Source organism: Protomyctophum bolini (genome assembly GCF_963924005.1).
Source record: "Protomyctophum bolini genome assembly, chromosome: 2".
NCBI lineage: Eukaryota > Metazoa > Chordata > Actinopteri > Myctophiformes > Myctophidae > Protomyctophum > Protomyctophum bolini.
The window spans coordinates 7,862,820-7,879,213 of NC_137863.1; the positions used below are offsets into that span (position 1 = coordinate 7,862,820).

The following is a 16,394-nucleotide window of genomic DNA, read 5'->3' on the forward strand; positions in this document are numbered from 1 at the left end:
GAACCCAGAGTGGAGCACGCACAGTTTGCACACAGTCAAATCCTCACTGTTCATTTAACCAAACTAGAGCGGTGCTCGTTGGCCACTGGCCTACTTGGAACGATGCAAGTTGGAAATGCCTGCCTCACCCAGTTATTATGGACGTGTCCCTTTTATGCCCATATATGGAGTTCTTTGTCAGGCATGCCTGGACAGGGGCCCTGTTTTGTGGCGGTTCTGGAAAACTGTGGGTCCGACCGACTCGACACCGGGCAGCGGCGGGCACTACACTCCCTGTGGGGTGTGGAATTTGAATTTGATTACTATGAAAACCTGCAAAAACTAGAGTTCTTAACAGGCCCAAAAATTAAGGCCCGGCCCTACCTGGGCCCTCATCAAACCCTGTACACTCAAAATACTGCCCCCGCTGCCACCCTTAGATCTCCATATATGGAGCTGACCTGTTCTGACATTCCATATGTTGATCTGACCTCATCAAACCCTGTACACTCAAGACACGCTCCATATATGACAAGTACAGAATTCATTCCATATATTGATATGACACCCCATGCCAAAGCACCAGCGCTCTCCCAGCAGTCTGCCGTAACCCAGGCGGATGCGTGCACACAAGCTTCTCGCCCTCAGGGCGTCTTACTGGTAGATGTTTTATGTAACTTTATTTAACAACTTAAAGTTGACCGTGGTCACTCAGGGCTGTGTACTTTTTGAGTGGTGCAACCAGTCCCTTACGGAGCTATGTGTGTGTGTGGGTGGGTGGCTGGCTGGCTGGGTGGGTGTCTGGGTATGAGCACGAAAACAGCATGGTTGTTTTTCACCACCTGACAAACACACATGCACATATTAACTGTATATATGATGCTTTCGGGTGTGCCAGTACAGTACAGTGACAGTACAGTACAGAGGGTACAGTACACACCGCCACACGGCACACGGTAACTGTCATTTCTCAACCGTTTGACGTGGGGCGGCACGCCGGAACCGTCTCGGCCCCCTGGGCGGCCCCTCTCGATGACCCTGTTCACCTCTCCTCCTCCTATCTCATTGTGAGTCATCAGGGAGTTGGATGGTGGGACACTACCTGACCTGTGTAACACAATTTGGTTCTCAGAGACACCATTTATTTAGGTGGGGACCCCCACAAGGACCCACTCTGAGAACCACTGGTGTATGGACTGGACTATGCACCCTGAGAAAGGAGGAGGTGTGTGGGCTGTATATTATGCAGGACTGGGATGATATGGTGGAGGGGTTAAAGGTCACAGAGACAACTGGAACCATCATGGGACAGCAATGTGTGTGTGTGTGTGTGTGTGTGTGTGTGTGTGTGTGTGTGTGTGTGTGTGTGTGCTCACACCCTCAGACCCCGCCCACCTGTTCCTCCCCCACTCGGTAGCGGGTCAGTCAAAAGCAACAGAACACCAATGCCCACAAAACCTCCATCCCCATGAACCCCACGCACCTTTAAAGAGGGATTCCTCCTAACCTTTGACCCCCCCCCCCCCCCCCTCCATTCCTTCTCTTTTGGAAACTTCCCCCATTCCTTACCCCCACCCACCCACCCCAATCCCTGGTGTTCTGGTATTGTCTCTGGCCTGGAGTAATTATTCCCAGGTCCCCTGTTTGTTCGTTCTCTCTACTCTCTGAGGGCGGGTGGGGGGGGGGGGGGACGGACGGGGGCGTCGGGGAAGGGGAGGCGACTTAAAGGCCCCCCCGGGACCCCTGCCGCTTCAGCGTGGAGGGAGCACACAGGTCTGCTAAAAGAATTAAGCTGAGCAGAGCCACCACCAAATGTTCTGCACAACATGCAGCCGAGTGGTTTTCCTCTTAACAATCTAGGTAGGAGAGGAAGAGAGAGAGGAGGGGGTGATCCTCCTTGAGCACATGTTTCCACTGAGACACCGACTGGACCAAAACAAAACACAAGCTTTCTAGAGCCGTTCAGATCTTTGGCAAGGGAGTGTGAATCCAAGGTTGTGAGTGTAGAATTCAATATCACTTGGAAAAGGGAGAGCTCTTTAACGCTGACACTTTATAACTGGATTGCATTAAGAAACAGTCTTGCATTTTATTTTATACACTAACCAGCGTGCAACTTTGTTTTTGCATCGATTTGCATGATGCAAAGATAGCATTAACAGATAGCTGTGAATAGGGAAAAGTCCCGTGTACACGTCTCTGAGGACGACATGCTATGCACTGTGGCACAATGCCAGCACACAATGGAGGCCAGACTCGGCGGGCTACTACTCTCTTTTTAACCCTTTGAGAGGAGCACAAAAGAAAAGAGCTCACAAAAGAGACTGTAGGGAGAAAAGGATGAAGGCGAGAAAGAGGAGGAGAGGAGGGGGTTGTGGGTTGGCCTATATGCAGCTTCTGCCATGTTTTAAGCAAGTTTTAAGCTACATTTGTTATGGCCGAGTCTGACATACATTATGGACCACAGGGTGCCAGGAAACAGGAATCATTTTACAGTGTCTGTATGACATAACATAATAGATTAGGCCACTTAGATCAATAGGCTGGTTTCCACTACAGGGCCCCAACAGGGCTTACATTGTGTATTGTATAAGTTTCCAGCCAAATAACATCTTTATAGATCCTTTAGACATAATTGTATCAAACAGAGATAATTTGTCAGTTCAGGCTATAGTTCAAATAAAGTAATAATGATTTTAGTCACAGTTGTTTTGGCCGTGGAACCTGACAAGGCCTACGGGTACTATACCACCATTACTGGAAAATTGGCTATTGGGATTTTAGCATAGGGTGAGGTGAAAGGCTAGGAAGTGCTCCACAGTGTTTTAGGGCTAAAGCTACTCAAATCTACCCGACTTTTCACTGCTGAAGTGGGATCGCACAGTGGATTTAGCTCCTCATTGGGGCACTTTGGAAAAGGTTTTTTTACCCACACAATCGATTTTCTTTTTCTCTGTGAACTATATCTGCCTCTGCAAGATCTCGCCCAAATACACACGTAGGTCTGCCCACACCTAAAGAGTAGTAAATTAAGTGAAATTAATAAATAAACAATTATCTACATCTGGTAAACAAACACACATACATACATACAGGTGCTGGATGCAGGAAAAAGGCTTACAATACAGAAGTCACAGAATCCATCCGCCAAAACACACAAACGCCTCATGTCCAAGAGAAGAGTGAGAGTGATTGTACCTGCATCACACAAACTGGCTTTCTCTGCTTCCCCACCACCCCTGCCTCAGGGGGCAACATCATACCCCTGACCTCTTTCAAGTGAGCCTTCCTTCCTTCCGCTAATGCCAAGAGAGACGACACAGAGAGACAGAGAGAGAGAGAGAGAGAGAACGCGCTAGTACTCCACCCCACCGCAGTCAGGGGGGCCAGACAGGCAAGCTAGCTGATTTATAGGCTAGCCCACGGCCATGCTTTCCCTGGGCAAGTGGCTCTGTTCAAAGGCCTGCCTTCTATTAGTCTTATTTACAGGGCTGGGGAGTGTAGGCCACCTGAATTATTTAGATTCCCCCATGGTAAATACAACAGGCACCAAATAGGGGCCAGACAAACTAGTGAACACTGCAGAAACGCAGAGAGAGAGAGAAGACACAACTCAAGAGAGGAAAACACAATTATGATGTGCTGCACCATTAACCCATTCTGACCGGGCACCCATTTTTGTGTTGGCATCATGTTATGCTTTAGCTATTGAAAAATAGCAGATCTACAAGCTCATATCGCGCCACCGAGTGGCGCGATACGAGCTTGTAGGTCTGCTATTTTTGAAAAATTCGAAGAACGACTGACATTTTTAGAATCTGATCTCAGGTCAGAATGGGTTAATCAGACCAGTGTGTGTCCCGTGGAAACCTCGTATGAATCTGATCTCAGGTCAGAATGGGTTAACATTAATCACAACAATAAATGCCTATGTGCCTGAGTAAACCTTTCCCTGTTTCATCTTCTAAACACTGGAGACTGTTAACTTACATAAAACATGAGGTTCCCAAACACACACACACAAATTCACAAAAAGAGATTGTATCTCCTGTAACAGTGTATACAGTGGGCACACAAGACAAACAGCAACTATGCACTGCCTTTGCAATGCAAATACATCCACTGCACGGCGTGCACGCACGCACACACGCACGCACACACGCACACACACAGTGCTGCCTCCACTCTCATTAACAAGCCAAACATGCCTGAAGAGGCAGACAGACTCCAGTGCGCACGGTAAACAACCAGTAGGCTCTCGTCTGAAACTGGGGATACATCAGCATCAGATTCTCTTCTTCCAAAGACACAAAACAGTTGGCAGCAGCGGTCCTCATCAATAGAGTGGTGCTACCCGGTGTTGCCAAATTTTGAGACAAATAGTATTTATGACATCTTGACTATCGATGATTAACGGATTATCAACAGGACATGAGTAAGGTCTGCTGTAATGAGTTTCGATTCCGAACCCATAAACCTAGTTGTGTATTGCCAGATGATAAGAAATAAGGGCGGGGCTTAAGCAAGTTGCCAGCACCTGCCATTTTGTAGCGGAAGTCCAAAGTGCCATTTGTAAAAGGCCTGCCTTCCTTGGCTGGCCTGGCTGCCTTCAGTCACTTTCAGTTTCACCGTCACCTGACAGGCTGACAGTGATATCACGCCACGTCCCCTCCAGTGTCCTCTCCTCACACCCCATGCCGACTGCCGGCAAGGAAGCGAGTGATCTGCAGACGGAACCGCGCAACAAAAACTGGTCTCATATGCAGCATCGCAACATGGTCTGAACCAATAAAATTAACAAATGAATAACTAACGAGAGGAAATTAATGTCTCTGCTTCATGAAGCTACAACGTGGCACGTGTAGCCGTGCACCCACATAGTTTTTGCACGACTGCACAATCACAGCATGCATAGACATGTGTCACAGGTCTCCCTTAAATTGAGATACTAGTCGATTTCTTCAGTAACAACCACTAATATACTGTAATATAAATATGAAGTAAAATTGGTCTTACTATACTGTGAACAATCCTGAAATATAAATATGAAATGAGTCAGGAGCAATGAGCTAGAGAATGACAATGAAAATAGCTGTATTCCAGGAACGGGCGCAATTTAAAGCAGGGAGCAGATCTCAACCAATAACAATAGTTTGGGCTGGGAAGACTTCCACGAAACCTTGCAAAACAATAGACAACGTTATTGCACAACAAGCCGTCAATCGTGGTACGCGAGGACAGGACTGGTAGAAACGAGTCTTCTAATTAAATTTCAGGATGGAGTGTTATGCTTTACAGTCACACTCACTGGGAGACGGATGCTAAATTATTTATGGACATTTCCAAGATTCTTTTGTGTGATGATACGTCCTACTTGAACTAGATTATGATCTCTCAATACATGCATAACTCTTGACTCACCTACCACAAACAACAGACCAGGACACTGTTCACAGCCAAAGGGCGTATAATTCAACAGGTTATGGTGTGAATACGTACGCTGGTGTACTGCGTTTTATTGTTCCATGTGCCCCGTTTTAACTTTGAGCACCTGCCTCTCTGGTCTCTGCACAGCTCTGACGCACAGGCCCAAGCCGGACGGTAGGAAGGAAAGAGGCCAGCACGCACAGGTAGCGTCTTGTCTTACAGGAAAGGACCATTGAGTGGAGACTTCCTGATCAATAGGCAGGCCCGTTGCCCCTCTTCAATGAGGAAACGGAAGAAGAGAAGCCATTCAACACACGAAGAGGGCTGCCTGTCGGAGTCTGTGTCTCCAGTGGGAAATGCTGACAACAGTGCTAGCATACCGAGCAGGAACCCTCATATTGGGGGGGCACAAACACAGGGCAACACAGAGTCCAAAATATAGGTTATTTTTTTTACACCTAAAGCGGTAGGTTGCTCAATCCTACGGTATAGCCAACTCCGGAGTCTGAGGGTGAGAACATGGCAGAACGCAATTATCAGTTTGTGCCATTATCAAATTAACACAAAGGCGATGTTACTGTGTGTACTTTGGATGAAAGCCAATTGACAGGCGTTTGTCATCTTGACTGACAGGGAAATAAATTACCAATGCATTGTCTGCCACACACATACAGAAAGAAATTAGCGCAAAGAAGCACATTTACTGATGCACTGCACTGGTGCCCAAATTAAATCAATGCAAATTAAACCATGCAGCTTTGCATTTTAACCAACTTAACCTTTTGAAGTAAAGCAAACCATGTAAATTTTGTTGAGACTTAATTTCAATTTGCAACCAGATTAGCAGCAGAGTTTTGATGAAGTCAGTATGGCAGAGGTTTTTCTACTCCAAGCCGTCTTGATGTGAGTGGCCTTTTTATTGCCTGCTTCAAAAAGCAGCCCCCGTACCATGAGCAGCTGTCACTTTCGGCAGGCACTGTGGAGGACGAAAGCGGGGGAGGGGTCCTTTGAAGAACGGTTAAAAGTGGGCGATAAAAATAAACCGGGAGAGTGGAGAAAATTAATTATACATAACAGACATTTCACTTGGATGAGCACGACAGAGAGAGAGAGAGAGAGAGAGAGAGAGAGAGAGAGAGGAGAGAAAACTTCTCTCCAAAAAAGTCATTTTCAAAATGAAAAGATTTCTATACTGCTTCCACATGAGTGGTACTAATTTGGCTAGGTTTGAGTTGAAACCGGTCAAAGTGTCACACATTGGAGACCAGGCTTCCATGTCGGCTCCACATTAGAGCTCAGCTGATGCATAAGTCTCCTCTCTCTGGGGTGAGCAGCGTGCAGGGACCAGAACAACTAAACACATAACCCTGCTGTCCGCCATTAGATGGGCTTCCTTCTGATGTGATGTGAACTGTCTTCTCTAGCTGTGCTTCTCGGTGCACTGACTGTACAAGTAAAATCCTCAGTGTGTTAACCCATTCCGATCAGATTCTAAAAATGTCTGTTTGAAAATGACAGCTGAAAAAGATCGATTTTTCAAAAATAGCAGACCTACAAGCTCGTAGCGCGCCACTCGGTGGTGCGCTATGAGCTTGTAGATCTGCTATTTTTAAATAGCTAAAGCATAACGTAATGCTAACACCAAAAGGGGTTCCCGCCTAAAATGGGTTAATTTAACAAATGCCCAAATGGATAAATGAACACTGAGCATTTTACTGTGTACTTTGTCGTTCCACAGTGCCCACTGACTCCCTCTCTCCGTGCTCCTTATGCAGGCCAAGCCGAGGTCATTCCCATTCCGGCGGTCAGTCAAGAAGGCCCGGGAGGTATTGAAGAGTGAGTTTATTTCATATTAAGGCTTGCCTGTCGGCCAGAGGTGTTAGCACATCGCGGCATACACGTGTGCGTGTGTGAGAGAGAGAGCCTTTGGGTATAGAGACTCACTGATGGTCCCTCTTTAGTGCTTTTTAATATCGCTGAGGTCCCCGTCAGCCTACGATCCCCCACGGGGCACCACGCGAACTGGGGAGTGTGGGAGGGTGTGTGAATGCTCAAACAGAAGGTGAGAGATGAGGAGGAGAAAAGAGGATGGTGGAGGAGCAGAGGGACGTTTCAGAGAGGGAGCAAGACGACAGCAGAGGAGATGACAGGCAGCTAGGTTATGGCACAGTAAGGATAGTGTCCAATAAGAGAGAGAGAGAGAGAGAGAGAGAGAGAGAGCACACTTGGGTGTGCGAGAAACAGAAGAGCGGTATAGGCTGGAGAGAGCGAGCAGAGCGCAAATCGGCGAATGTCTCCTGCTAACCTCCTTAGCGAGACTGACACAAATGAAAATGTATGTAATAAAAACATGCCATCTCCGCCGTCCATGATATGAAAGCAGATACTCCGTTTACAGAGCTCGCTCTCTCTGCGGAGGAAGCACTCAATCACATGAGGCTGGATAAAAAACTGCGGAATCTCCTCACTTTTCAGATTGACATATAACCTTGTATTGGTTGAAGAAGGGATCTTCTTTCACCTGACAGTACTAACAGTAGGATGCTTTTCTCTTTCCCAGATCCGAGAGACCGCAGTAGACTGCACGCGCACTTGACTGGCAAAACTGTCGCGCTACCAGTCACTCACGCACAGGCACCAAACTCTGTGGTGAGACCTTTTCATGCGTTTCATGGGTTGTCTTTGTCAACAAAAAATATTTTTTGGGGGGGCAACCGATGAAGTCGGAATTAGTCTTCATAGACACAGTTAATACTTAACATAATAACAGACGTGTTGCATCGCTTCAGTCAAGGAAACTGGAAAAGGGGACTCCTCTTCCCCTGTACATGTGCATACATGCAGCATGTGAGGCTGTATTTATGGCGAAATCTGAGTTCTCCCTCCTCACAGAGCCTTACCGACTACCGTACCGGTACAAACATGCCTTGTCTACATGTACCAGAATGCATTGCACGTAAACTTCTGCACATCCGCAGCGGAGATGATCCTAGGTAGAAATCCAAGGGGCAGCAGTAGCACAGTCTGTAAGGACTTCTATAGGGGAACCGGAGGGTGGCCTGTTCTGTTCAAGTCCAACAGCATTAGCGTGGACTGGTAGCTGGAGAGGTGCCAATTCACTGCTGAGGTGCCCTTGAACATAAGGCACCAACAGCCCAATAATTTAGCCATCTCTCTCTTTTTTTTAAGCTCTAAAAACTCTATAAATAAAATATCAGATTTTAGTATCAGTGACTGAGTTAAACAAACGTACTGTATGAATCACAGAGATCGTGGGCAGACATAATGAAAATACTATATTATTGTGCAAAACATGCCCCTTCTATTATACAGCAGAAGCTGACACGAACAGTGTCACTTTTAACTAACTCCCACAACCCGTCTCTCCCAGCTGGCTCAATGGCGTGCCACTGCCGTGTTAATCATTAAACTCCCAATCCGTAGACATCAGGTTTGAATCTCACTGCAGTGCAGACAATAGATTTTTCCACGATCTAACTTTTTGCAGACAATTTCTTTTCTCAGATAAAACGCTACTTTTGCTGAGTTTAGGAATAGGAATATGGTAATTTAGGCATAATTTTACTGAGGTTAATGTTAGGAAATAGGAATATTAAAGGTTAAGTTTAGGATTTTTTACTGATGTTACTGTTAAGGTTATGTCTACTCTAGGCATACATTTACTGAGGTTAAGGTTAGGAATAAGCCCACGGTTGGGTTTAACAGCTTCACGGACTTCAAAGGTCTCACGTAAACAATTTCAATGACTGTCAAGTTCAACAGTGTCACCATGTTTTTTTCATTTCCACTGAGTCTCCCATACACGGAACAAATTTCAATACTCCATTTTTGGTCCAGTTTCCACAATTAAACATTGTCCTTATATTTAGCTATACCTTAAATGTCTTACACTGACATGACTTTCTCAACTCGCAGTGCAATTCTCACATGCGCACAAGCCTTTGTCATTCATCTAACATTCTAATTATTAGACCTTATTGAAATGTCCAGGGGAATTCTATTGGGGGGAGCCACACAAAGGCCAGGCCAGAGGGGTGCAAAGTGCACGTGTCAGCTTGAATTCCAAACTTTGGACATCACAGGTTTACCCTTCATTGTAGCAGCCGCAAAATTAACTCAAGCGTACAGGGCAGACATTCAAAATTCATGACACTGCTGGTCTATTGTGGAGAGATTTGTATCATAATTGGGGAAGATTGAAACGAATTGCTTGTAATTTTCTGGCTGGGCCACAAGCTTTCATGTACAATGCCAATGCAATGTCATGGAACATTTTGTGGAGACCCTCTCTGGTGGTACTGTAGGTGCATCCCTATTTCTGGGGTGGATATTCAGTGAATATAGCAAATCTACAAGTTCACATGGGGACCCAATGTGGCATGTTGTTGAGATTTGGTTTAGACAGAGCAGAGGGGGGGGGGGGGGGGGGGGGGGGAATCACACTTGTGTGAAGTGAGGGGCGCCCACTGTGGCTGTGACTCACTGCTCAACATCACTGCATGCTTAAAGCAAACATTAAAAAGTCCATAGACTTGGCTGCCACGTGACGTTGTCACAAGTGGGGTCGTGTTTTTGAGGGGCGCTAGCCGCTCCTATGCACAGCGCCCCCTCAATTCACACGAGTGTGTTTTTTCCCCTGAAAGCCAGACATTGGAGGGGGAAAATAGATGGCCTGCTTGCTATAGAGCTGGGGGGCTCAAGTCAATGAAGTAAATAAGGTTTAAATTAAGCGCTTAATAATCATTAAGGTTTGTAGTTGTTTTTTCTCATCATCTCCTTTGCTAGATTTCTATATGCACTATGACAGTGATGTGTGTTTTGACCGGCTGCTAAATCAAATGCTATGATGACACTGGTCTCCTCAAGAACTAGGTTGTAGAATTTAGACAGGGTAGGGGAATATTTCACCCCTAGAATATAAAAATTGATTTTCTTTTTTTAGGGGAAGTGTCAAGTGGAATGTGTCAGTTTATGAAATGTTCAAATATGTCTACATCTGAATAAGGAGAGGAGGCTGATTCTAAATCCATCTGTTCAGACTACAAAAAGTGTCTGAGCTCAGCTGGCTCGGCTACATTTAGCCACTCCTTGCCGTCTGTCACGAACCGAAGATACAATGTAATGAAATGAATGACCGTTTACATGATTCTCCTACCATATGCTGACAGATTGACATTCTTTTTGGGTGGTTGATATCTTGGACAAACTCTAGTTAAATCCCGAGCATGTGTCACACTCACTACTACTGGGAGTGAATGAGTGACGATTAGCGGCAGTTATTCACCAAGTACCACCTCTTAAGTAAACATTTATGTCACGCTTGAAATCCTTCCTCATTAACATGTGAATAGTTGCATTTGACCGTCAGTGAGACGCTTCAAATCAATTCAATAGTGGCAACATTAATTCAACATTGAGGTCAGTTTAGATAACAATATAAGAAGAATATAGCCTGGTAAAAAAAGGGGACCTGGTACTTAAGATGATGCTTGGAACTGGAACATGGATCCTTCCATTTCATTCACTTAACATATCATTGTATTATTCTATATTCCAAATGAATTGAATATCGCATGTGGAGCCGCATGATCATGAGCCTAGTAATTGGTTAACCAGGGTTTGATTAAAATGCGATTGAAGAGAATCCAATAGAGCAATGAGAGCATTTTCAATAGCAGACAACCGAGGCGCACTCAACACACCCACAGACAGCCCTCATCATTCTGTCGCTGCTCAATGGGGAATTCAATTGCTGTCGAATAACAAAGCTTACAAATTGCCTCTCATTCGTTAGCAGATTAACGCTTTTTTCACACACCACCAACACACGATTTCTAATTATTTCAAAGCTAATAGGGCAATCGATTATTTCTTTTACACAAAACAGCAGCATGTCCCCTCGAGAAATGCAACACCCCTCCCTCATGTCCACTTAATAATGTTATAGGGCAGAACACATATCCTGGCTCCGAACGTAGGTAGGCTATTTAAACAGCCATTATACACAGGCTTGCAACGAATTTCAATGTAAATCCATGTATTGGTCTCACGTGTGTGTCTAACTGTCTACCCCCCAGCACCGTTTCACCGAGTGGCGACAGTTCAGTCTGTGAACACCTATAATTATGTATGGTGGTGGCATTCCTCCTCTTAAGGCAATGCAACAACCATATGCACTCTCCAACTAAACCAGACGTCTCCTGCTGTCCTGTTCTGTTCAACATTGCAGTGGAACAACACCTCAGCAGCGCAACAACAAATTACAAATAAAGTATGCGATTTGAGATTGTTTTACAAGAGTCAAACGGAAGATTTACAAGACGAGAAAAGTCACCAGTACTAGCCTATTGAAGCATACATTCTCAAACCTAAACTAACCCAACGTTGCATTGGAGCTGGAGCTTCTTGGGGAAATAATAATAGCCTTGTTCTTCTCTGTTGAATATGATACGGTCCAGAATGATGTTTTTACGCACAATGATTTAATACAACAACACCACGTCCTTATCCGCATTTATTCCTGTTTCGTGTTGATCAATCCGACCGGTGTCCCCGGCGGTGGTCACACCACGGCGCGCATTTAACACCGCATGCAGAAACACTAGCCTTTACAATCGGAATCCACACCTAAAATTGTGGGATGGCGCTGGGCTACCCGCTCATAGTGTCTTCAACAGTCTCTAGAGTCTATGTTTAGATGGGGCTCTCTCTAGCTCTAACAAACCACCGGCGAGAGAAAAGAAGACACCAAACTACACGACACACACACACACACACACCACGGAACATAACGAAACCCGGGAGCTAAATGTTTGACCCACGGGGACAAAAACTGTTTCTCTGAAGGTTGAAAACAAAAACGTGCAGTTTGCAAATCCCAACAGTAGTCTACTTACAGGTTCATGTGATCCTTAGGTTAGATATCCTTGCCATGGTTTAAATTCCACAACTCTGGGACATTTCCACTCTCTCGTCACTGAGTATATAGTAGTGCTCGCCTCGGCGGCTCCCTGCGTGTGAATGGGGAAGAATGTAGCGTTGGGTTCCAGGGGAGAGAGGGGGAGGAGGCGGAGTGGGCAGAGCAGCCCAAACGGGAGGCGCAAGGAATGTATTTTGTTGCTTCAGTGCCTAAATGAGCCCATAGAGGGCGTTGTTGAGTTGTTCCCAGTGTTGCCAAAGTCCAAACCACGCACAGGGTAATAGCTACTTTTCCCTCTCGGTGCAAGTTTAAAATGCTGGTGATATTAATATTATAGCTCTATATGGTAGTAGCTTTGTCTGTTTTTGTCTTTTTTTTCCCCTCTTTGTTTTGTTTTTCTCGTTGTCTGTTTTGTTTTTCTATTCTTCTTCTATAAATGGCATCTGTTTGTTTTGTTTATATGTTGATTGTTATGCATATCTTCAACAGTATTTTTGGAATACGTTGAGATAAGGATAGGCACTAATAAGCTTAAAAAAAAGTAAACTGTTTTTGTGTAATGTCTCCCTCTGAAAGATCGAAATAAACTATTCATTCATTCATTCATTCATTCATTCATGGTTAACTTGGGACCACAACTAGTTACAAATAATAATAATAATAATTGTAATAATCATAATCATAATCATGATTCAATATTCAAAGTAGAAACTGTAGATTTAGTGTATAATGAAAATATATTACATTTATGGGAGAAAGTAGAAAGTAGCTAAAACAAAGTACCGTCCTAAAGTAGTGTGTACTAGGGCTGTGACAGCCAACTAAGGGATCAACTAGGTGTCACAGCAGCAAAGCAAAGGAAAGGTACTATGTTTACCCAGGGTAACTAAGCTCAATAACTTGTTTACAGCCAGGCCCTGCTCATAGAACATTTCATGGTAGGGGTTCAATGCCTTGTCCAAGGGCACTTCAGCGGTGGTAATTTTAACGTGCCGGTCCGGGGATACGAACTAGCGACCTTCCGATATCAAGACCGCTCCGCAAACCGTTCGGCCACCGCTGCCCCAACAGTAACAACATCGGGGGTGAGAAAACCACGCAATCGTAGCCTATATTCTTTCACCCGAAAAATAAATTTAACCGCAATCATCAGCAGGTCTTTAGTTATATGGGCCATTAAAGCTTGTTTTGACCTAAATAATCTGAGATAAATGCATTTGAGTAAATCTGATAACGTGGATTCTTACTTCCGGTTCGTATAAGTACATAATCAATGAAAACACGGTTCTTACGTCTGGAGACGTCAGTGGCAGTCAACCGTTGTTGCTCTGGAACCCTGTGGCGCCGGGCATGTCCCTAACACTTAAACACTGTGTGTAAAGATCAACGTAAAATAAAGTATTCAGAATGTGTCTAACAACATGGGGTTAGGATATTGGTTTGTTTTGCACACAGTAGTTGAGTAAACTAGGCTGTAGGACAGTTGTGGTGTACATGCTAAACTTTTAAAGCACTGAATAAAACATGAATGAGGCGAATAGTGACAGGCTTGCTGGTGAAACAAAGCATGTCTCTAATTAAACAAGCATGCCCTGGGCTTGTCTTTCACACAACCCTTCAGTTGACACATTCATCTGCACCAACTTGCAATAACATGACACTTTAATGACAGATTTTGGATACAAGCTAGTAAGCTACACCCGTAAGGCTATACAGCAAACTTTTAAGTTCTTACACTTTCTCACATACACCTAAATTCTTAGTGTTAAACACTTAAACCAAACTTTGTAAAAGGGTTACAACTATTTGGACAATAAGTATAGTCCAAGTATAGACTATAATTGGACTATACTTTATTTAAATGTCCGATCTGCTATTTTGGACACTATTTTTATACAGCTCCATTTGGCTCCATTTGTACACTCTCAGAGTTAAATGAACTCTGAGGATTTTGCTGTGTACACATTGCATCCACCCACTAGAGAGAGCGAGAGTTACTTTGGAGGCCAAATCTCAATATTAATCATGTAGCCAGTAGCCACCACTAGCCAGTGAATATCAAGAGTTTAGACAAAGTGTGTCTTGGGCATGGTTCCACAGTGTCTCTGGGGTAAGGAAGCTTTGGGAATATAACTCTCTGTTATTCTAACAGGCTTCTCCTGTTACAGATTGTGCTCAGGAGAGAAGCAATGTCTGGGCCCTCTTTTGTGTGTGTGTGTGTGTGTGTGTGTGTGTGTGTGTGTGCGCGCATTCATATGAACAAAACTGATATTAATTAGTAAAGTTTCTCAAAGTCTGTCAAAACTAACAGGCCTCTGTCAAGCACTGGTCGGACTCGGAGTGGATCTGGTCACTTCAGTTCAGAGCCTTGTGAACATAGACAAAGCCCTCCTCTGTCTCTGACACCAAAACATTGATTAGACTCAGGATAGTGCAGCTGAACTTTACCATCAACCTCCCAAGACAATTCTTGAAGTGTTAAGAATATTAAATGGTATAAGACCATAGACCAATCAATGGCTGAGTTGGCTTTTTACGGTGGAGTAGGCCAAATAAGTACCTCCTCACATTTAGTTTCACATAATATTTTATATTTATTGAAATAGCTTTCATTTTAACGGAAATCAATGGGGGTCTGATCAGGTTGAAACCGTGCCCAAATCAGTCATAATCATGTCACACTGTAGATACTTTCTAGATGGCTGACATCACATACTGACCACATGAATTCGAAGATACATTATGGAAGCCACAACTCATTAGACCTCTTCTTGTTTCTGGAATCTGGATGCTTTGATTTAGTAAAAAAACCCAAGAAATGATATTAATATATTAATATAATCATTATATTACATATTAATATAATCATTATATATCAGCTTGCATTCCATTCTCTTGCATATTGTATCTTAGTGGGTCTTTCTGTAGTCGCTGGGCTTATTGTCCCTTTGGCCGTATAGGGCTATGGTCTCCCATTGGCTAATAGAGGCCAGCCAATCATGAAAAGTTTAGTTAGTTTGTCTGATGTTTTCTTATTTTCTTCTTTTTTTCACATCAAAACAGGTACTGGAATCTAAAATATTATTAAAAAATAAAACCACCCCTTTTCAATTCCACTATATATGACGCAATGTTTTGCATATAGGCTATACAGTTGTCAGTGTTACTGTTTTTGTTTTGTTTTCTGTACTAGTCAGATTCCTGTAATCTTGGCTGTCATGGCTGAAGCCTGGAGGCTTCGCTGTACCGGCCGAGCAGCTTGAGCTGAAAGCACAGAGAATACTAAATACCTTCAAGAGTGTCCTTTTGGCTGCATGGTCTGCTTTTCTCATTGGCTTCATTTTATTCATGCACCTTTAATGGGTTTTGTGTTTTTGGTAGGAAGGGTGGAGAGACAAGGGCACTGACTGAACACACACACACACACACACACACACACACACACACACACACACACACACACACACACACACACACACACACACACACACACACACACACACACACACAAACAAACTTTGACATTAGGCACATTAACAAAAGCCATTGGACATTTCTTAGACGTTTTCCTTTTTTAAGCAGTAAAAACATATTTGTGTTCAAATCAAGTGAAACAAATGAGACTGGAGTCAGCGGGGTAAATTCAGACCCAGTGGCCATGTAACCTGAAGTGACACAGACGCCTGCCTGCCTGACTAACCTGGTAATGCGGCTCTAACTGGCTAACGCCAACAGGGACGATGGTTGGCTAGCACACCGCAGGTTATCACCCGGCTAAGCCTGTCTCATCACTTTGTACGATCGCGCCAATCTCATTACGGTGCTTTGAATTAGGGAAAGCCCGTGGAACATGGCCATCTGGGCTGGACAGCACCGGGCAGGACAGATATTACCTGCCGTTTTGAAGCACCATTCAGAGCTATATACGCCGCACTCCACACATACTGTACGCCATTAAAAATACTGAAAATGCAACCAGATGGCGATACAATATGTTGTCTGTTCCTCTGTGGAGAGCTGAGACCATGACACAGATGTAGTCTACCTG

At 44.3% G+C, this 16,394-nt stretch overlaps 1 protein-coding gene across 3 annotated transcripts in view; it reads right to left on the reverse strand.

Annotated features, from left to right (window-relative positions):
• plxna1b (plexin A1b) overlaps nt 1-12,444 on the reverse strand; it is a 228,104-nt gene extending 215,660 nt beyond the window's left edge. For all 3 annotated transcript variants that reach the window (XR_013965144.1, XM_080780037.1, XM_080780035.1), the window contains exon 1: nt 12,324-12,444. The gene's annotated coding sequence lies outside the window, so the exon portion shown is untranslated. The remainder of the gene's footprint in view (nt 1-12,323) is intronic.
• Between the last annotated feature and the right edge of the window lie 3,950 nt (nt 12,445-16,394).